The sequence below is a fragment of the Akebia trifoliata genome, chromosome 8 (genome assembly GCF_017979445.1).
Source record: "Akebia trifoliata isolate Shusen 1 chromosome 8, ASM1797944v1, whole genome shotgun sequence".
Classification (NCBI taxonomy): Eukaryota; Viridiplantae; Streptophyta; class Magnoliopsida; order Ranunculales; family Lardizabalaceae; genus Akebia; species Akebia trifoliata.
This window is the reverse complement of record NC_141382.1, coordinates 14,874,838-14,899,217: the sequence shown is the minus strand read 5'-3', so window position 1 is coordinate 14,899,217 and position 24,380 is coordinate 14,874,838. Positions and strand designations below refer to the sequence as shown.

The following is a 24,380-nucleotide window of genomic DNA, read 5'->3' as shown; positions in this document are numbered from 1 at the left end:
TCATTTTAGTGACATACACCTTGAAGTGTGTTCTTGCACAACCCACTCCACTGAACTTGTACATCTTAGGCATTACAAACTTTTTTAGCAAATAAATCCTAGCGATACGATTCATAGCTTCAATGCCTACTGCAATTTCATCAATACCCTTTATATTATTCAAGGTTGACTTCAGTTGAGACATCATGTTGGCTAACACAAGATTTTCATTAATGGGTTCTTCATCCCCATCGAATTCAAAGACCTTTTGAGTGTTTCTTGTTGCACTTCCTTCTACTTTCTTTCCCTTTGGATCGTTAAAGGGATTTCCCATTGATTTTGGAATCTGTTTTAAGGCCTCCACCTTGCTTTTTATACTATTTATATCTGTGGCAAAGACTGGCAGGATCTTACGGATCTTTGCAAGTTTAGATTCTGAAGTCATTTTTGACTGTTGACTTGGTACTGATGTTCGTTCTAGCCGACTGGATTATGACTCCAGCTAGGCGATGAACGCTTGAGTTTAGGAGTAATAATAACCTTGAAACCCCATCGAAAGTGAATTTAATCAATTTCAGTGTTACCCCCTTAATAACATTTTAATGAAATCTTGAGATTTTATTGAATTCTATGTACCAATCCATTAAACAATTCATTCATACAATGATTATTCAAAAGGTGCAATGCAAAGTGATTTAAACGTGCTAATGGTGTTTGAAAAATAAGGTGGGGTATGCCCGGGACATTTTTTAGATGAATGGGCCCGTGGGCCAGATCAAACCATCAACATATGATGCCACATAAATATTAATTAGAGAATACAAAAGCCAAAAAATTAAGATCAAGGCATGTACATCGAAAATATATCTATCAAGATCATAACATATTAGATGGGCAATCAATCAAGGTAGTGCACAAGGAGAAAAAAAATGATTGATCAAAATAGTACATAAATAACCAACCATTGAGATAGGCACAGAAAACTTCTTTTAAATTTTTTTATTTAAAAGAAAAAAAAAAAACCAAAACAATTTTTTTATAGTCCAATAAAAGATCACTTTGGGCGACCCTAAACAAATCGAGATTTCAACGAATATTGAATTGAGGATAGAATGATAGTTTTTAAGATAAGGAATTTTGACCATTTTTTTTAGGTAACCATTTCATAGATTCGACACATTTTTTTTATTGGTACATATTCAACTCATTTATTCAATAAGCAACAACAAGATCAGAATTCAATACATCTGTGAGTAAATCAGATATGGGACTCGAAAAATAAAGAAGAAAATGGACTTAGAGACAACAAGTTTCTTCCTTTATGGGAATCGAGGGTTGTAAATCCTCCTAGCAAAACAAGGGAATTGATCTACCATAGCTATCTGGGTCTGGTTGTTAGTCCCAGTTGTGAGTGATTTTGATGAATCATTTACAGCATAGAACTCAAAATGTAGCAATAGACACCCCAATTTGAACGGGTCCCCACTCGAAAGGGCCCAAAAATACAGATTTTTCAATAAAAATTGTCAACGGACCTCAAAGGCACAAATCAATCGAAATATGGCATTGTGATCGAATCGAGGCCCCTGAGACCTTTTAATGGTTTAGTGGGCCCATCAAAGAGATTTAACCTACCCTACACCTTTCCAACCTTCATCGCTCTGCTCTTGTATCCAGAAATACCCGATTTTCAATAGAATTCTCTGACGGGCCTAAAAAGCCCGATTTGCCAACACGTGGTATTTTGATTAATTTAATAACTTCAAAATCTCAAAAAAAAATAGATAAAACTAAAAATGTGAGACTTGGGACACCTATCACTTCCAATACCTTCACCGCTCCACTCATGAATCCAATTACCCTAAGCCCACCTAAAGCCCGCAAACCCTCAACACTCAAAAATGCCTTTCTCACCTCCCCCCTAACCTAAACTCAATCCCACATTGCCTAAAATCTAAAACCAACCTACACCCTGAAAATCCATTCCAAGATAACCCCAACCAATTCCTAAAACCATTTCATAACCCAAGCCCAATGCCCCTAAACCCAAAACCAATATCCAATTCACATCTAACCCACAACCCTAACCCATAAACCACAACCCACATCAATCAATCACTCTTTTATCATCAAAAGGTGATACATGTCATCACCCCTCACACCTCCCTCATAAAATCACCCACCCCATCACCTTTCTTTAAAAAATTAACTACCCACATCACTTTTTCTCTAAAAAATCATATCAACTCACACCTTCTTCTAACCTACCCTATTACTCCCTATAAACCTCTATTCTCTCAAAACAAACACATCAACCTACACTCTCCCCTAACCTACCCTCATAATTTCCTAACCCTTATTCTCTCAAATCAAACACATCAACCCACACCTCCCCCTAACCTATCATCATCATACCTCCTCCTAATCTACAATCATCATTTCCTATAAACCCATCTCTACAACCTAAACCTACACCCATCCTCTCAAATCAAACACTTAATTTCTTCCATCAATTAAATCTAAACCCCTAACCTCCACACATCTTGCCACATGTCACCATCTCCCTCAAACTCTCAACTACCCTCTTACACCCTTCATTCTCTTAAACCAAACATCACTCAATCAATCAATCACCCTTTTAAACAACCATCATCTCACCTCACCAAACACTCCACCCAAATGATTTGGGTAAGATCCAAACCATTTGGATCAAAACACAACCCATTTACCCTCATTACATAATTACCCATCTCCCAATCCCTAATTTCATACCCCCCACCTTTAAAACATATGTCATTCATTACTCTCCCCCCACTTCACCCCATTATATCCCTCAAACCATCCTCAAACATCTATAAATACCCCCTCCCTCTCTTTCCAAAAAGACTCCCCTAACTCTCACTATAAAAAATCTCTTAACAAGTCTCACAAAAATCACTCTACTCTCTACTCTCTACTCATCTCTTCTACTCTCATATTAACCTTCTAAAAAAGGGGACATAAGCTCTCATATTTCAAAAGGACCCAAGAAGACATTGAAGAAGAAGAAAAGAAAGGGAAGAAAAGGAAAAATATCAAGGTGGGTGCAATAAAATACTCCCCCCTTCTCTCTTCCTCTCTACCCTCTTCTCCTCTCTCTTCTATTATTCCCTCTTCTCTTCATTTTATTTTAGATGGACTTAGGATGAATGGTCCTTAAGGCTCATGTCTATTAAGATCATCTCCTTCAATGAGATGATCCTATGATCGAGCCGAAAGTAAATCCCTATTTAGGGTACAAACACACAACACGTGATAATTTATTTTTCATTTATTTTAATCAAAATGACCGAGTTGAGTTGAGGTTACCAGCACTTGACGAGGAGAAAAGGTTGTCTAACACCTTCCCTTTTCTCCAATCGAGTCGCTTACCTCGAATCTCAAAGTTTGATTAGTCATTATCTATCACGAGTCACTACGTGCCAAAAATGTCATTTTTTCAAAAATTGTACATCGGGTAACCATTCACAACCACTTACAAAATGAATGGTGGCGACTCCAATCCTTAGTAGAGGTGGTTGTCGTAATGACGAAAATTAGTTTTCAATTTTTGATTTTTAAAGATTGAAAAATTATCGTTTTGCCCTCAAAGAGGGCTTTTGCGTTGAGAGATTGATTGTTGACGTTTTGGAATATTTTGAAATTAATTTTTCGTAGAAACTCAATAGGAGTATTGGTTTGTGTCATTTATGAGTTTTTTGCATGAAATGATTGTGTGCCCTATGAGGGCATTTTTGTAATTTTATTAAATTTTGTAAAGATTGACGAAATAATTTATTTGATTTTAATTTGTTATTTTATGTATTCGAAAGGATTTTCCTAAGCGTAATGTATGCTTTAAGGATGTTTTGATGTTAGGGGTATTTTGGTAATTTGATCATTTTTTTATTGATTTTTCTTGTAAAGCTTATTTTTATCTGAAAAATGATGATTTCTATATTCTGGGTAACATTTTTCTAGTGTAACATAGTTTCTAAAATTTACTTATTTGAAATATCTCATCCGCATTTTGGAAACACATCTAATAATAACAAAAAATATTAGAATATCCATCCATCATTGGGATTTGTTGCAATCGGGTTGACGAGTTAATTAATCGGGCGAATGTGAAAATGGGGTGTCTACAGAGACATTGGGAATATCTTATGAAAAATGATATCTTATATAGTCTACATTATTTTTATGAGTAGGAATGTTAATTTAAATTTTTTAGAGAGATTCTATGATGGAGTGTTCTTTGTGTTATAACCTTAATGCATTTATGCAAAGCTAAAAACTTAATATTTCAACCCTAATAAGATGGTGACACATTTCTTCTTAATTGTCAAGTATATGTGAGTTGGTGCATAATGTACAATATGATGCATGTAAGAAATTAATAAGTAGAAAAGATTTCAACCCCCACCCTTTGACCGAACTAAAGTCTTACCTACCGGGTGTGGGAGAAGATGTGCATTACACTATAAAAGTTATTTAGAACATAAACTAAAAAGAGGGGTAGAAGTAGAAAATGCAAATGCTTAAAATAAATTACTTAAATCTATACCCATCTTGTCCTTTTGTGTTCTTAAAAGAGCTTGAGCCTTGAATGGATGAACTTGAAGGTTGAGGGTTTTAGTTGAGTGTCGAGGGTTAGAAAAATGAGGGATTTTTTTTTTTTTTTTTGACTTGAGAATTAAGAGAAAGTTGAGAGTTCTTGAGTTGAAGGTTGAGTTTAGAGAGGGTTAGAGATATTGAATAGGGATTTTGATAGAGTTTTAGATTGGTATGAGGGTTTAGAGGGGTTGAGTAGGAATTTTGATAGAGTTTTAGGTTGAGAGAGGGGGACTTGAGAACATGAGTTGCTCATAGAAAATAAAACTATTTATAGAATTTTTGGGGGTAACTTTTGGGTATAAAGTTGTCTAATCTTAGGGAGAATGAATGAAAGAGTGACATGTAAATGTGAGGTATTAGGTAAAAAGTAGAACTTAATTCATTTGTAAATAACAAATAAAGTAAGGGTAGATGGAAAAATATGAAAAATGCTTTTGAATGGATGAATGAGAGAGTGAAATGTGTAAAGATGATACGGTAGATAAAAAATAGTCTTTAGTTCTGTTATAAATAATTCAAAAAGCAATGATAATGATATAAATTTAAAATTAGGCCAATTAAAGGGTAATATGTGTCTACTTTTAGGAAAAGATCATGGGCTTTTAGGATTTTGATTTAAAAGTTGGATATGAGAATGGTTTAGGCTTTTAAAAGTGGGCTTGGCATTGAACTTAGGTATTGGGTTTATAATGGGTTAGATATTGACTTAGGCTAGGGGAATGAATTTGGACATTAAGGTTGGAGGAGTGAGCTAAGATTAGGATAGGCATGGTTGATGGATTGGTTTATAAAAAATAAAATTAGGTTAGGAAGTAGATTAAGCATAAAGTTTGGGCTTGTTAAACACTACGAAATGATGCATGTATATGATGTATGTATGCATAAGTGTATCAGCAAAAGTGTCAAGTGATAATTATTTATGATTATGAGCCCATAAAAGATCCTTAGGCTTTTATTGAAAATTGAACTAAAAACTTTTGAAAGTTTGACATTTTTGGATGGCCTCTTGCAAATTGGGGTGTGTGCAACAGTTATTCAATATATAACCAATTGTATATATTTCTTCTTCAAAGGACTATGCAATTGGGAGTGGATGTTAAAGAATAATATTTATTGTATTAAGGGTATGAGATACAATATATAACTATCAATGTACTTTATTGCAAATGGAAGGATGTGATGGAAGATAATATATATTTAACAAAATCAATCATGATATTCTATATTAGAAAATTATCGATAATTAATTAAAATCTTTACATTAGACTTTTTTTTTTGTCTTGGTTTGGTTGATGTAATATATATAAATACCATATTAGAGTTTATGCAATTATCATCTAAGAGTTCTCTGTAAAATGCTACTCTTTGAATCCGAATAGGATATTTATAGGGATTACATCAACCAAGAAAAAGAAACTAGCCTAATATAAATATTCTAATTTATTAAAACTTCCTAATGTAGGATATCCTAATTGATATTGATACATATATTATTCTCTAACATTCCCTTCCTTTTGAGATGAGATACATTGATATGATACAATGTATCTCATGTATCATAATATTTTACATCTGGTTCTTTAACATCCTCTCACAATTGCATGGTCCTTTGAAGAAGGAATATGCAATTGGCTTCTCCAAATAATTTTCGTTGATCTCATTAAGTGACACTTATAGTAGATCGCCAAAAATCCATTTCCACTTTTTGGTGGTCATCTCCTATCTGTGAAGTCCATCACTGTCACATCCTGCTCTTTTTTTTTTAGTCTGTAGGAACCAGTGAATTATAAGACTAGATTTGTCATGATCTCTCCCAATAGCAAAGAAATTAGGATTGCATGATTTAAATAAAAGAACTCTCATTGGAGAGATTTTTTTTATAAGAAAAAATAATAAGATCGTAAGAGATGAATATATAGACGTGGGAGATTTGTAGAGAAATAGAAGGAGATGCGATTTTTTTGAAGAAAAATATAATAATAATAATAAAGTAAAAAAAATGGGTTTAGGTCCAGCTCTGTGAGGAGATGAATAGAACTATTATTATTTATGATGAATATGATTACAATGATATTGAGGAGATTAGTGAACATTACAAAATATTACATAAGAGATGTTGTCAAATCTTCTTATTTTGGAATGTTAGTGACCGTTGCAGCATTTATTTTAGAAACTAAATCCTCAGTGGGTATATACTATGTTGGCAATTTATTGTCTTATAGTGAGTTGGGTATGAGAGACTTGATCTTGTGTGAAACAGGTGTATGAGAATTCTTTACATCCCCCCTCAAACAAGGTCTAGGAGAAAGGACAAGTCCCAGTTTGGAGCACAAACATTGAAAGGAGTCATGAGGCAATGGCTTTGTGAAGAGGTTTACAAATTGATTGGTAGAGGAGACAAACTGAGTAATGAGAGCATCGAGAGCCACCTTTTCATGGACATAGTGCTAATCAACCTCAACATGCTTTGTATGAGCATGAAAGACTAGATTTACAGTCGTATACAATGCTCTTAAGTTATCACAATAAAAAGTCGGAAGTTGACAAAGATGGACCTCAAGATCACATAGAATAAATGATAACCAAGTAATTTCCACAGCGGTAGAAATCATCGAAAGGTACTCAGCCTCAGCACTAGATCGAGTGATAGTTGGTTGCTTATTTGTGCTCTAAGATGTACAAGTATTACTAAAGAAAGTAAAAAAATTAGTGGTGGACTGACGAGTTGATTGGCAACCAGCCCAATCTGAATTAGAGTGTGCAATTAGGCTAAATGAGCCAAACTGAAGAATTTGAATACCATGGGACAATGTTCCGCTAACATATTGTAGGATACGTTTTATTGCTTGAAATTTTTCAATAGTTGGCCGCTTCATAAATTGATAGACATGATTAACACTATAGGAGATATCTAGCCAGGTCATAGTCAAATATTGGAGTCCACCAACAAGACTGCGATAATGGGTGACATTCTCATAGGGATCTGTCTAACAATTAGTGACTTTTTTTTGTGCCATAGGAGTGGATATACCCTTGCAACTGTTCATGTAAGCACCATTAAGGAGATCTAAAACATATTTGTTTTGAGATAAGTGTATACCATCTCAAAATTTAGTAACCTCGATTGCAAGAAAGTAATTAATAAATCCCAAATCCTTCATAGCGAATTCTTTTTCACGTCAAGTAATAAACCATTCAAGAAGTTCTTGATTGTTACCAGTGATGATCATTTTGTTACCATAGAGAAGGAGAATAAGGGTTCCACTTGAATGACAATGGACAAACATGGAAGAATCAGCGGTACTATAGAAAAAACCAAGTGTGAGTAGATACCTACTAAATCAATCGAACAAAGCCCGTGGCGCCTAATGCAACCCATAAAGAGCATTTTTTAAGCAACACACATGAGTTGGTTTTGTGGAATCAACGCAGCCCGGTGATTGATCCATGAATACGGGCATTGTGAGATAACCATGAAGAAATACATTTTTCATGTCTAATTGTCGAATATCCCAACCATGCATAGTGGCGATTTTAAGAACAATGTGAATTGATCCTGGCTTAATAACCGGCGAGAATGTCTCTGAAAAATTGAGCCCTTCAATTTGATTGAATCCTTTTGCAACTAGGCAAGCTTCGAATTTTTCCAAGCTACCATCAGCCTTGAGTTTGATTTTATAAGCCTACTTGTTGCTGACACTATTCATACTAGATTCTCGTGGGACAAGTTCCCATGTATGATTGTGATGGAGGGCATCCAACTCTTTATGCATAGCAACATTCCAACCCGGGTGAAAAAGAGCTGATTTGATAGATTTGGGCTCTTGAGGAATCATGTTTAGGCCAAGATTGGCATAGCAAGGGTTTGGTTTAATAATGTTATCTTTGAGGTGAGTGACCATTATATGACTAGGTGCAGAAGGTCGGGTTATTGGAGAAGTACAATGGGACAATTCTTGTGAATGAGGAATGGATGGAGTAATAAGAGATGTGGAGGCATTGGGACTGTTTACGGTAGCATTAGGCAACGCATCATGGGTTGGAAAAGAAGGATAACTTGCTATAGGAGATGAATAAGCAATTGAACTGCCATCAATGGTACCCAATGAGTTGAAAATGGGTAAGTCTGAGAGAGTAGGTGTATGGGAATCATGCGGTGATAGTAATTGATGTTGAGAACGATTATTATATGGAGCATCCAAAGCAGTAATAGGTGGCTGTGAGTTATGTGACCCCTTAAATAAAGGCGATGACAACAGTTCCTTGGGAGATGCAATCTATTCATTCACTACAGGAAAATGTCTATATACCGACGGGATTTAGCGACGGTAAAGTCACATCCGTCGGTGTAAAAATACTATAGCAACGGATAAAAGTCATACCGTCGGTATAGAGTTAATTTTCTGTTTTAATTTTTCCTCTTCTTCTATTTTCCAAACGAAGTTTTTCTCCTAAGTTCTCATATTTTCAACCAAATCGAAACTTCATCCAAACCCTCTCTACAAACCCTCTCGATTTCGAACTCAACCCTCGCTACGAATTCTTTCGATTTCAAAACTTCAGCCAAACCCTTGCTACGATCTCTACAAACTCTCTCGATTTCGAAACTAAGCTCTTACGATTTCGAAACTTCTACCAAACTCTCTCGATTTCGAAACTAAACTCTTACGATTTCGAAAGTTCTACCAAACTCTCTCGAATTTCAGTCTTGTACTATTGATTTCGATCTTGCATTTTCTCGATTTCAATCTTGTATCCTCTCGATTTCCTCTTTTGGAGTGCTGGATTTGAGGCGAAGAGATCGAGCTGATCTCTTAGGGACGAAGTTTTAACTCTTACAAGGACTAACTATTTCGTTGCAGTCGATTCTTTCAACAAAATTGTTAGAGACTGAAGAAGAGCTAATCTCTTAGGTATTCTCTGCTTTTCTCCTTAATTGGATACTCATTCATTTTGGTTTGGATTTCGAAAATCAAAGATATTTGGGTATTGTTAACTGTTTTCTTATCTTTCTTCCATGAGAAATGTAGTTTTTTTCTCTAGTTAATTCAAATTCAGGAACTATTTTGATTGATAATTAGTTCAAATTTAATCATTTTTTCTTAGATGTTTAATAATTCCATGAAACTGATCTATCTCTATAAATGTTGAGTGGTTGATGATTTAGGTTAGATTTGTGAAAGAGATGTTATTTGCTATTGCTTTACCTCTAACTCAAATCAAGCTCCTATATATGTATTTCTTGAAGTAATTTATGGTGATAGATGTTGTTGATAAACGTGGATCTATTAGGTTTAGTGACAAAAAATAAAAATAAAAATCAAGCTTCCTTCTTTCTGTCTCAGGTGTTTGATTTTAATCACGTTTTTTTTTTTTTTTAAAAGAAAAAGAAGAATCAGAAAGATAAGGACTGAAATGGTGGTGATCTCTTAAAATTTTAAGTTGAAGGAAACCAAACTATTGCCCATTAGAATCAGCTGACAACAAGATATAAAATTATAAATCCAATTTTATTTATAAATTCAGTTGATGATAGTAGTTCAGTTCAGTTACATATAAATTTTAGTTTTTAAGGTATTTGTTTAAATTTAAATTAGCACTTAGAGGTAATTATGAATTAGTTATAAAAATAAATGAGATTATACATTAAACAAAGCAAAAAAAATTTATTGTGAATAATGATGAATGCATGTGAATGAAATGAAGAATTAACTGAATGAAATTTAATGGCTTTTTAATATTTGAATCTTAGTTGGATTAGTGGTTTGATACCTTTGTTTTTTTATTTGATTTAGAATTAAATTTGTTCTAGTAGTAAGGAAAAGAAAAAAACAGTCTCTATCTATCTATCTATCTCTCTCTCTCTCTCTCAATTGGATTTATAGATAGTGGAGAGTCGGTGACTTTGACATTTGAGAGAAAGTTTTCTGGTTTTGTGGTTTAGAATTTAGAGATTTAAGGAAGTTTGAATTATTTGTGTTCTGATGCTCATGGACGGCTTGTGAGTGTGTCATCGGTGGGAGGTTGTGGTCCTGCACTCCATGCTCTTGTCTTAGATGATGTAACTTGCAACTATGCAAGATGGTTGATTCTTAATATTAGGATGGGGTCCCATTCACAACCCAACTCATTGATAAAAAAATGGATATTTATGTGATTGAGAAAATTTTGATTTTTTACATTTTTTTCAAAAAAATGTGCTATTTTGGTTAAGTACGACTAGATTAGGGAAGTGGAGTCAAATTAGTAGTATAAAACTTTATTTAAGATGTGAAAATTGAATTGCAAGGCAGGGAGTTTCCATTGAGCATGTTTTAGAAATTGAACAGGTTTGGTAAAAAAATCAGCTCCGATTGTTGTTTTGTACTAATTACCGAACTTCCGATTCATAGATTTGCACTCTTTTTCGTTTCAAATTAACATTCTTGTGATATGTTCTTTTGTGTATGTGACTATGTGTTATTAGTTTAAAGGTGACGTCATCGTAAGGTGGACATGCCAATAGATAAAAGTTGGATTCAGTTGCCTAGAAGTACCCTTGAGTATGATGAATGAGTTATTAAGTTCTTAGATTTTGCATTTTCTCGTTCAAGGTTTGGTAACATGATTAAGTGTCCATGCGTCAGATGTCTCAATGCGATTTTAAAGGATCGAGATAACGTGCATGGTGACGTATTATGGTATGGGATGAATAAACATTATACTCGTTGGACTTACCATGGTGAGAAATTTGAAGATGAAGATAATAGTGATGAGTCTGAAGAGGGTGATGATATGAAAAACAAATTTCTGCAAAAAAATTTTTTCAGAAAATAAGGGATATACGGACGGTAATTTATTGCGTCGTAGCTAAAACAAATACCGACGCGACTATCTCCGATGAGTGCCAACGAAAAATCTATCCGTCGGTAAAATATTCTGCGACGGATTTAGGAGGATTTAGCGACGGATCTAACCGTCGGTATAGGTCTCTTTTCTAGTAGTGATTGAAGATAAAGACTTGTGTGGAGGAGTATGCAATGTAGTAGGATTAGCAAAAGGAAAATATGTTCATCAAACATCACATGTTGTGAAATGTATACACTACCCGATGGCGAGTAGAGGCAACGATAGCCTTTGTGGCAAGTACTATACACCATAAAAATGCAAGGAAGAGACTTGTGACTGAATTTATCATGGGCATAACCACGTAGATAAGGATAACACTTACTTCCAAAAACTCTAAATGACTCATAATCAGGTGTTTTACCCATCAATTTTTTAAAAGGAGATTCCATATTCAATACAATACAAGGCATACGATTTATTAGAAAAACTGTTGTGGAAAATGCCACAACCAAATAGCATTTCGGAACATTAGTGTGGGAAAACATAGTTAATCCTAACCCTGTAATATTTCGATGTTTACGTTTGGCCATTCCATTTTACTCAGGAGTTTTAGGCATGACATATGATGAACAATTCCTAGTTGTTCTAAGTGATGCAAGAATTTTCCATCCTTGTATTCACCTCCACCGTCGGATTGAAATATTTTAATTTTAGAGTTAAGTTGCCATTCACCTAATGCTTGAAAGACTAAAAAGTATTGAAAAAAATCAGATTTCTTTTTGAGAGGGTAAAATCACGTAAATTCATCAACAAAAATAACATAATATATGTAGCCATCAACAGATATAATAGGTGTTGCACCCCATAAATCAGAATGAACAATATGTAATGGTTTAATAGATAGATTACAAGAAGGCATAAATGGTAAATGACAATATTTTCCTATTTGACAACTACCACGCAAGGTGTTGCATTTATTACATGAACTAACTTTGATATGCTGAGAATTATTCAAAAACCTAACAACTTTGGGTTGTGGATGCCCTGACCGCCAATGCCAAACCTCTTCGGAAGTAGATCGGTTTCTATTTGAGAAGAAGGCTTGAAGTTTTGGTGCATCCAAACCATAGAGACCCCTTTCCTAGTTCCTTCCATGACTATTGTTTGATTGTTCCTGTCCTTTATCACAAAACCACCAGTAGAGAATTCAAAAATACCAGAATAATCATTAGTAAATTGACTTACTGAGAGGAGATTCTTCTTTAATTAGGAATGAGTAAAATATTTTAAGTTTGATCTAGCCAAGTTTTGTTTGTAAGAGGGCATCACTTGTATGTGTTATTTTAAGAGTGTCCATCTCCAATCATAACAGAATCATGGCCAGAGTAAGTTTGAAAATTAACCATTTTACCTGAGTTACATGTCATATGTTGGGAAGCCCCGGTAAACAGGAACCAATCAACATTTTGGCTATCCCCAATAGTCATGGATGCGAGTACTTTTGGAATATCATCAGATGTGTATGCTTCATCAAACCTATGGCAACATTTGAGAGCAACATAGCCTATTTTGCCATAGATTTGGCAAAGTAGATTAGCATCAACAGATCCAGTGAATTTAAGATCTTGATTTTTACTCCCTTATTCTTTTTCATTAGATGAAGTAGCCCATTGATTATTTGTTCCATATTGTGTAAATCCACGCCCTTTTGATGAGAATGTTCCATCTCTTTGTTGACCTTTCTTGTTGAATGGTTTTCCCTTATTGTTGTGTTGGGCAATATAAGAAACATATTGAGTTTTATGCTTAGACTCATGGATCATATTCCAAGTCTCACGGCTTTGGAATAGATGAACAATGTCCTTATATGAAGGAGTAGGTGGTTTGAGCATGGTGGTGACAAAAGATTTATACTCACATCCAAGCCCATTATATAACCAAAAGACCTTTTTGTGATCATCAATGGTTTTTTCAATCGCAGCTAGGTCATCACAAATGGATTTGAACTTTCTAATGTAGTCAAAGAGAGAAAATGTACCTTTTCGCATTGACTGCAATTTTTGTTCTAAATGAAATTCATGTTCTGTTGAGCCTTGTGCAAATGCATCATTTAATGTTGTCCAAACATCCTTAACAGTGTTAAAGCCAACAACTAAGGTGAGAGTGTCCTCACTAAGAGTACCTGTGATCCAACCATGCAATAAGCGATTTGAGCATCTCCTTCTGGCCGTTGGTAACAGTACCATCTAAGGCAGCGATCAACTCAGTCATGATGGGATTTCACCATTGATGAAGCCCACCATATCTTGGCTTTCGATAAGTCCAAGAACTTGTGTCATCCACAATCTGTAATTATCTTGAGTTAGTTTGATAGAGACGAAGTTGCCAACATTCAAGGTTGAGGGGTAAGGAAACTTCATTTTGGCTATGGTCTGTACTTAGGGCTTGAGAGATAGAGTAAGGAAAAGGATTGATGTCAATCTCGTTAATCATTGATGAAGATTTGCCAATGGTAGTATGAATTGAATTGTTTCCGTAAAAAATTGTTTGACCTGTGCTCTGTGAGTGTCTTCCCATGAAATATGATGTATCAAAATATGTAGAAAATAAAGAGCAAATAGCTCTACTCAAATAGGCATTGATTGACCATGATCGATTTAGGCTTAGACTAAAACTTGGAGGATTTTTATCTGAAAACATGAGATTGGACTTTTATGGGCCATGATGAGCTTGATCAAGAAGGATTCAAAGGCTTAAATTATCATAAAATGAATGAAAGATTCAAAGGTTCAAAATAGGTAGGGAGCTTGATCATTATGGATTCATAAGCTATTTGGACTAGAAAAGAGTTTAATCACTATAGATTTAGTGGCTCTTTGGGATTAGGAGAAATTTGAGTGATATATACCCAAAAACATATATTTTTTTTAATCACAAAATGAATGATGGCCTAAAGTTAATGAATAAATAGGCCAAACTTTGAGCTTTTGAACTATGGGGTTGGGATTCTCTTGAAAGGTAGTTTTTTTTTTCTTCCCAAACCATGAAGAAAAGGAAAAATAAAGTTTTGAAAACTCTCATTTCTTGTCAATGGCAATCGGATAACTGAATCTTCTCTTTCGAACTCTCAGTCTTCAATCTGGAAATATTTCCATGATGAACATCTTGAATAAGTTTGCAGATCCCATGGTGGTATTTCATTGTTTCTATGCAACAAATGGGACTTCCTCTTTCAACTTTTGACTCCGAAATATTCGATAAAATACCAAGATGAACTTATACATAAGTGATGACTACAGACACAAAAATGGATGAACTTTAGATAGATGAAGGCTAGTTACAATGAATTGGTGGCACCAACAAATCAATAATGATGGTGGTGAGTGGTGTTTGATGAAATTTATTTCAAACAGGCGTGAGTGAACAAAAGGATTCAAAATCTGGCAAGATAACAAAGCAGTCATGATTTATGATAAATGAACTACCAAGGAAACATGGTTGTAGAAGAAATGGTGGGTTCGGTGAGCGGCGGTGATACCGCCCACCGGAATGACCAGGAACTTTAAACTTGACCAGGAGGTCAATGCTCCGATACCATAAAGAAATCTGATTTATTGAGTACTCTTGGATGAATATTACATGAATCTTGATAGGGATATTTATAGGGTTTACATCAATCAAGATAATAAAACTAGGATAATATAAATATTCTAATTTATTAAACTTCCTAATGTAGAAAATCCTAATTGATATTACTACATATATTATTCTCCAACATTCCCTTCTCTTTGAGATGAGATATATTGATATGATATAATGTATCACATGTATCATAGTATGTTGCATCTGATTTTCTAACAATAGGTGGTGCTAGCGTTGCTACCAAATACCAACATCATCATTGTTGCTTTAGCTAATTTCTGCACTATCAACATATATCAATAAATATTGTCATTACTAATATACAATCACTTCCATGGATCATCAATCATTACCGTCTACCACTAATTGAACCTAGCAATCAAGCACTGTCCCAATTTCAGTTTGTGATTTAAACCGATCCCATGCATCAACACGATAATCATATTAATTATTCATGAAGATGCAAATTAGATAAGCCATCAAACCTTGCATTTACAATGCACCTCTTAGTGCCCTTCTTGCTGTCGACCCTTTTGTTGCCCATGTCTACTCTCCATCGTTTTTTGGCCCTACAATGTCATCTCTTTGTTGCTTCAAAATAGAAGATCATGATTCCTTTTTGTTTCTTTTTGGGAAAAAAAAAAACAGAAAGAGTTGAAGTTCATTCTCCACATGAGTGGGGTTCACAAAGCCCAAGAACTTCCCACAAAGATGGTTCAAAAGATCTCCCAAGCCCATTATTTCGGTCTCCTTAGTTGGGAAACTCTAATCCATATATTGACCAAAAACAGCGCCCAACTTGGCTCAAACCTATTGGCTGAGACCAACTCTTTCATGGCCCCAAGGGCCTTGAATCCCAGGTGATCAATAAAACTCTTATCGGATCAATGAGCCACTAAAAAATCTCAGTGATCAAGATCCTTATTTTGAACCCATGATCAAACTCCCTTTGAAAATGCCTCTGCATCATCATGTGTAATCAATACATGACCATGACTATATGCTCATTAATTAGGAGTCGTGTACATTTCCATGCTTGGTTAAGTACACTTTCTTCAACAAAAAAACAAAAAAAAAAAAAACGATTTCTTTTTTCATTTGGATCGGTTTACCAATTGCATACTTAATATCCCACGGAGATTGATACACTAACCAATGCTAACATTTAAAACCTTCCACATAAGATAATGCTTCCAAGATGTTGACTTTACAATGCAAGACTAGTTCACGCTTTCATAGTTACAAGAAAACATTTATTCTTTTTTTATATAATTGAATACTTGAAAAAATTTGGTATAAAATCTCACTTCCTACACCTAACATTTAATGCTTGTTTTCTAACTAGCTCTTAAGTATGGTATATAATCCGATCCAATAAAACTATAAAAACATACCAATGCAGCAACAATCATGGATGCATTATAAATCACTATTGATCCTAGTTCATTTGTTTGATGTGAAGGACAGGATTTGGTTCGGTTTATTTGCTCACTAGAGTGTTTTTTTAAATAATATTTTATGTCAGTGGGTTGAATTATGTTAACTAAGGAATATAGAGTAATTTTTGACATCATATACACATTCACGAGCTTTGTTCCTCCTGGTAAAATTGGCTTCTAATATTATCGGAATTGTGTTTTTAGACCACATCTAAATGAGTATTCAAGGGACAACGTTAGGGAGACAAAACTTGTCCTATATGATTTAAAAGTTTCGAATTGAATTTATTTTTTTGTGAGAATGATCTCTGTGATGAGAAGATCATCCTCCAAAAATCAGCCCATTCTAAAACTTTTAACCCCATCAAAAGTGATTTAGAATTTTAGATCATCAATTTTTAGCATTAATTTGTAAACCACTTTTGATGGTGGTAGAAGTTTCAGATTTTGCTGATTTTTAGTGAGGATGATCTCCATGATCTCTATGGTGAGGAGATCATCCTCACAAAAAATCAGTCAAATCAGAAACTTTTAACCCCACCAAAAATAATTTAGAATTTTGGACCGTCGACTTTTTAGCATTAATTTGTGAACCGTTTTTAATGGGGTTAGAAGTTTCAAATTAGGCTGATTTTTGTGAGGATGAGATTATTCTCACAAAAAAATCAGCCTATTCCAAAACTTTTAAACGATGACCTTTAGCCCATATAGGACAAAATATTTTATCCCTTGAACTCAACCCTCTCATGAAAAAAAGCATATGATCCCAACTCTTTAAATGCAAAAATACAATGGTTGAGATTTATCTTCAAGATAAGTATCTCCAAGATATTTGTGTTATCAAAATACTCATAAATCTCAACCATTGGAATTTGTATTTAAAGGGTTGGGATCATGCATTTTTTTTAATGAGTCAATCTTAGGATTCAACGAATCCCAATCAATATATATATTTATAGCATCAGGGGACAATGTTAAGGAGATAATGTTGGGAGACAAAATTTATCCTATATGACTTAAGAGTTTAAAATTGGACTAATTTTTTGTGATGGTGATTTCTATGATGAAGAGATCATCCTTACAAAAAATCAGTCCAATCTGAAACTTCTAAATAAAAGTGATTTACAAATTAATAATAAAAAGTTGACGATCCACCATGTTAAACTACTTTTGATGGTATTAAAAGTTTTAGATTGCACTCATTTGTGTGTGTGAGGATAATCTCCTCACCATAGAGATCATTCTCACACAAATTCAGTTCAATCTAAAATTTTTAAGTCATATAAGACAAATTTTGTCTCCCAACATTGTCTCCCTAGGGCTTAAATCCATAGCTCTGTTGCTTCGACACATTGCAAAGCAACTTTGAGGTTGTACGTTCAAGTCTGGCTTACCAATAAAAAACGTTGTCTCCTGAATAGGACCTTATATATATAGGGTCTAGTTCAAAGGACAAAGTATTTTGTTCTATATAGGCTAAAAGTTTTGAAATGAGCTAATTTTTTGCAATGATGATCTCCTCACCATAGATACCTTTTTCAAAAAATTAGTCAATTATGAAATTTTTTAGTCATTTAGGACAAAACTTTGTTTATAATTTTGTCTACCCAATGTCATTCATAAATAGATTGGATTGTGTTGACTCAAGATATGACATACAATCTTGACCGCGTAAACGCAAAATTCAATGAATGAGATTTAATGGGTATCTCAACAATACATATCCTAATCTATAAGATAATTTTCAACCATTGAATTTTGTGTTTACACGATGAAGATTTTGTATCATATCTTGTCACATATTTCTTCAATCAATAGAACCCAAGCATAATTTTGTGTTTACTCGATCTAACGGCTCCGATCTATTTTTTTGATAAGTGATAAAATTAATCGTTTTCTTCTCCGCCCTCTTCTAACTATATTCTATTAAGTATCATCTCCCTCAACCACGTAAAACCCAAACTCCTTGTTCATTCCTTTTTTATTTTTTATTTTTTATTTTTATCTACGAAGATCAAAGAATAGGAAGAACAAACCCTAAAATTGAAAACCTAAAACCATAAAGAATCTCCTCTCTCTCTCTCTCACTCATTTTCACTCTCTCAACCTTCTCGCCTCTATCGTTTTCAATCTCACCCTCAGATTTCGTTCAAGCTTTAGAAGATCTAAACGAAGAACAAGTTCCCATTTCCTCTCTCTTACTCGAACAAGAAAAAACGCAAGCCTTGCTCCCATCTCCTTTCTCGAATCTCACTATTTCATTCTCTCTGAAAAAGGTTTGATTTATATCTCATTTTTTTTTTTTTTAATTCTGAAAACCAAAAATGCATTTTTATATTAAACCGGTTCTTTCTTGTTTGAAATTGAATCCCATGGCTTCTTTTCTTTATTCAATTTTTTTAATTTAGATTTAGTTGCTTGTGAAAAAGGACTCCATATTCAAATATTCTCTTTAAAGATACATGAAGAGAGAGTGTGTGTGCAATCAAAGAAATGGATGATTCTTTTTGGAAGTTCCATAAATAGAGGATTGTTGAAATTTGGGATATTTTTAAATCTATTTTTGCTATATAAAAAAAAGATTTTTTGAATTATATGATTTTTGAAATGTAACATTTCTTATAGGATTTCTTATATTGAATCTAATGGCCTGTTCTCTTTTCTCAAATTTTTGAATTTAGATTTTCATAATGAATGACTTCCTCTAACATAGACATAATGTTCTTTTACCTTTCAAAAAAAGACATAGTGTTCTTTCTTGAATTGAATAACAAAAATTTTCATTTAACATCTCAAGAAGAACAATAAAAATTTACCTCAATTTCTTGATAGGTAACCAAGCACGTGTGTTTAAATTTTTTTTTAGTGCCCCTATAATGATTTGCAATTGTACCAAGCTGGGACTGTTTGATTGTTCGTTACTCTCTTAAGGATTTCACATCTTAAATTTTTGCTTGACAACCCTGTTTCAGAAAGCATTACCAAACTCTATTTCAGTAAGGGGGCGCTCAAGAGCATTATTTTTCTTCTCAAGAGTACTAAGAGGCATAATTTTATTTTCAACATTGTGAAACCACTTGTTGCATTTTTGGGTTAGTTGGACACGAACTAGCGACCTTGAAGTTGCATTACAACGTGAACCAATTGATAAATGTGCGTTAAAATACACAAGATAACACAACAATGCACTCAAATTTTCTAATTTTTCAAATTAGTTGCTAATTGTTCAACAAAATTTTGGATGACACTCCGAAAAAGGTATCCTTAAACATGATCATCAACCAGGAAAATTCTCACAACGTTAGATACTCACCCAGTGAAACTTAACTTCGTCGAGGTCTTATGTCCAAATACTTGATTTTGGAACAGATCACAAAACAATATGTACGTGTTGGATATTTTAGTTTCCAGAAAAGAAGTGACGTACACCAAAACTAAGCTTGAAGGTGCAAGTGGTCTTAACATTTCTCATCTAATCTTTAACTTGGCATTTTCACACTGGTAAACTCTCCATTAATTAATGAAAAATGTAAATTTCTATGCACTTGGGGACCAAATCTTGAGATTAACTGGACTCTCCAGAAATTCCTCTAGAAGAACTTCAAAGAAACCCACCAAGGAGATGTTTCCACCAATCATTTAAAACTTCATTACATTCTTGTTTGGGAAGTAAAAAAAAAAAAAAATAGTATAGTAGGTTTGCTTGTGATGGAAGAATAAAATTAACCAAGATGTTTTAATAGTTGTAGGTATGCTTAGGCCAACATTCAAAATTCAATACTGGGAAGTTCACACTGTAAAGCCAATTTTTCTTGTAAGAAATCAAATATGTACGGGGGCAAATAACCATTATACCTTTTAATGACTTCATTTTTAATATTTGCTCTCATTTTTTATTTTATTTTTTTGTAGTGTTGATCTTGGTGTATCAATGGAAATAAAATTTCCATGTGATTGTGGCAAATGAATTTGCCAAGTATGTATTTCGGGAACATCAAGAAATTCAAATTGTCATTACTTAAAATCTCCAAATGCGGTAATGCAAACTCATTTAACTTACGTTTGGCTAAGACTTTATTTGAAATTTTATTAATTCCATTGTTCGTCTCTTTAGGTTGGAAATGACAATGGATGCGGATATTGGATTTGGTTGGATAAAGTAAAATTGTGTGGCTGTGGTGCGGACCTTGCAAATTAATAATTACCACATCAAACAAAAATGACAATAAAGGAAATTTTTTTTATTATAGTACTAAATCAACTGTAAGATTTAGTTTAATTTATTTGTACTAAATATAGTTTTAAGTGATTTTTTTCTAGACAAGAAAAAAAGGTTGCGGATTTTTCATATGGGACGTGGAGCCGAAGACTATCGTATAAACAGACGAAAATGAGGGTGAAGAAATAACCAAGGAAAAGAAAAATCGAAGACCTTTGTGACAATAATTTAGATCTATGTAATAATTTGAAAAACAAAAAATTGAAAAATTAGAAATTGAGGACTAGAATAAATCTCTGTAATGTTAGAAAGTATGCAAATTTGATATTTTTTTTAAATCCCCGCTTAGCCATAATATAAGTTGAAATATCCACTTTAAAATATGGATTTTAAAATTACTTCTAAACTTAAACTTGGAGCTATTTATACCTTATTTGAGAAGTCTAGTTGATTTTCACGGGGATTCTTCATAAAATATCTTTTGAAAAGTTTCTTGTCTATATTCCACTAAACAAAAAGATTGGAATTAGTATATATTATGGAAATCATATATTTGTGTATGGTTTTAAGTCTTGAGTAAATTTCATAAAAATATTCTTAATAAAAACAAAAATTATTTTTTAAACTTGATCCAAGGTGTTGAAAATGGACGACGACCGAGCAACTAAATTTAAAAATAAAATTCAATAGTGCAAAATAACTAGTTTTTTAATTTTTTTTTTTTAAAGTTCGTATAATTTTTTCCTCTACAACTCCATTGCACTGGATGATGTTTTTGAATGTCACAAGGTGATCAGATCATAAATTCCATTTCTCATTATGGGTAGGAGAGAGAAAGGGGTGTCAGGGTGTGCGCTAAAAACTACATCATATTATCAAAAATTCATTATTTATACTTTTGAACCTTCAAAATTTTTAAATTTACCAAATAATAAAAGCTTTCTAAAAAGTATTTTGTGCAAAATATGTATGAGAGAAAATTTTCTAAACTTGGAGAAAAATTATTGATGATGACATAAGAAGCCTTTGTAAAATACGGCTTAAACAGATCGTTTTGGTAGAACCTCACTATAAGAAGGGTGAGATTTATAAGCTACGAACACGTGTAACCTAAGTATCTGTATCTTGGGAAAGAAGCATATCGTCTTATAATCAAAGATTATCGACATTTTTGTCAATCTATGAGAGCTTTATCAAAAGTTAGTTAAAGTTAGAGGGCTTCATGTCCTATCTCATTCAAGAAAATTCATGGACGCGTTCAAATTGGATTTGGATACATAAATTGAAGTGGGACGGGAATAGAGAAAAATAATAATTATTGATCAAATAGTGTTTTGGAAAAAAACACATAGGTTATTTTAGTAGGATTCCTTGTTTGGATATTGTAGAATAAGTGGACTTTAACGGTTGTCCAAGATGTAGTTAATTCCCTCCTCCCACTGAAGTCAAAATATTGTTAAGTAGGTATTGACCAACTATAAATTTAAAGTTGTCTATGATATAATTAAGGTTTTGAATAGATCCGTGATTATCTAACTTACCAACATGCATACTCAATCGACACCTTTGACATGACATGTTCAGGAATCATAGATCTGCACTTCTTGGGATACAGAACTGTACTTTTTACAGGGAAGTGCAATTTTGTATCTTAAGGAGCATAGATCTACGATTCTCGAACTTGTCACATCAAGGGTGTCGATTTAGTATACCACGTGAGTAAGTCAGATTACCACAATTCTTTTAAATATTGTCCATGACTGACTCCCCACCCCACCCCCACACACACAGAGAACAAGTCATCTCGATTGTGAATGACAGGAGATGCCGTGATTGTGATATTGCTTGTAAACAAGATAAAAGGAAAAGTTCAAAATTTAAAATCATGATTATAACACTAATTTTTTTATAAAACAGATAATTGAAATCAAATATACTATTTAATGCAGTAGACATCGTGGGCCACAAGACAAAACCAAATGCTACAATGCCTAGCTTGATTCAACTAAGGAAGTACAAAAGATTTATCAGATATTTTCTTGGATTGAAAAAAAGAAGCTTTACAGCTGTTGAAAGTTTGGAACTGGAAGACCTCTTTTTCATGAGAACCAACTGGGAAATCGAGTTTTACCACTTGGAAAGCAAAAGCTTTTTATTAAAATACTTCCATGATCTTTGGCAAATATTGATGATGAGTAATGTTTTACCCATTCCAACTGCTCTAAATAATTCGATTTTTTCCTTAAACGTTGATAAGGAGTAAAGATGATGTAGTTGATCATGTTTCAAACATAGAGTTTGATTTGATATCTAATTGTATAAATGCAGGCTGCAGATCTATGATTGAGAGATGTGCAAGTATTTTCATGAGAATCTGTTGCCCTCTAGCTCAAGAAAAGGGTGGATTGGGTTGAAAAAGTAGGAATTTAAGGGTAGTGATGTAGAATCGGATTGTGGAAGGATGCAAGTAAAAGATCAAGACCTTGGGCATGGATATTAGTTCTCGCAATCAACTATTTTCTCATTATTTTCCCAACAATCAAACACCTTTTTTAGTCGATAACACTGTTGAGGAAAAACTAGAGTACTTGACTCTATAAGCACAAATATTGGATATAAACAAGTAATCGATTTACTTGTACTATACCCTCAATAAAAATATCACTCACAAGTTAAAGAAGAAAATAACACTTTATTAAGAAAAACACACTTTTACAAACACTCACACTTTTTACAACCTCTCAAGACTTTTACTCAACAAGTTATTTCTCACAACTTGTTTCTTACTACTTGATTACAAAATGAGAGGACTAACCCCTATTTATACTAGTGGCACCTCCTTAACTAATGGTTAGGATTGTGCCAACACATTCTTAATCTAGTGGTTACAATTTTGTCATCTAGAACTTTCTAAAAATATCTATTAGTCTAGAGTTTTCTACCAAAATATCTATAATTCTAGAATCTTCTATTTTTCTCTTATCTAAAGACATCTAGAGTTTTCTCTAGGAAGATTCTAGAAATTGGGCTATAAATAACTATTGGGCTTGGACAATAAATGTGGGCTTTTTCAATTTGGGCTGGTGTTGATCCCCCTCAACACCAGCTCTCACTCTATGCACCATGCAGAGCTGACGACAAAAATTTTTGAACTTTGCCAGTACTTGATCCTTTTGTGAGTTTTGCCACCGGGCTATACGTTTCATCATAGTGTTGAGAAAACCCTCGAGCCACCAATCTAGCTTTGTACCACTCGATCGATCCATCTGGATGACGCTTTAACTTGTAAACCCATTTACAGGATATGGGTTTCACATCTTTTGGCTTTGGCACCAGATCCCAGGTCTGATTTTGCTTTAGCGTTGTGACTTTTTCAAATATCTTAGGTTCTTTAGCAGTTGCTTCTTCAACTATGGCTGCATTGGCATATTTGGGATTTGGTTTGCGAATTCTGTTTGACCTTCTCAGTTGTGATTGTGGAGTTGATACTTCCGTTTCTCCATGATGATCTTCTTGTTGATACATACCAGTTTCCCAAGGATTCTGGGCCATCTCTTGATCACCATCACTATCATGCAGATCTCCAGCCTCATCTGAACTTGGTTGAATATTGACAGTGTGCTCCTCCATATTTTGTT

General features: G+C 33.8%; 1 long non-coding RNA gene across 1 annotated transcript; it reads left to right on the top strand.

Annotated features, from left to right (window-relative positions):
• The first annotated feature begins 18,479 nt into the window (after positions 1–18,479).
• LOC147396248 (uncharacterized) lies at positions 18,480–20,754 on the top strand. Its single transcript, XR_015181004.1, has 3 exons — positions 18,480–18,799; positions 20,436–20,559; positions 20,638–20,754. It is a non-coding gene; the product is annotated as an uncharacterized LOC147396248 (long non-coding RNA).
• The last annotated feature ends 3,626 nt before the right edge of the window (positions 20,755–24,380 follow it).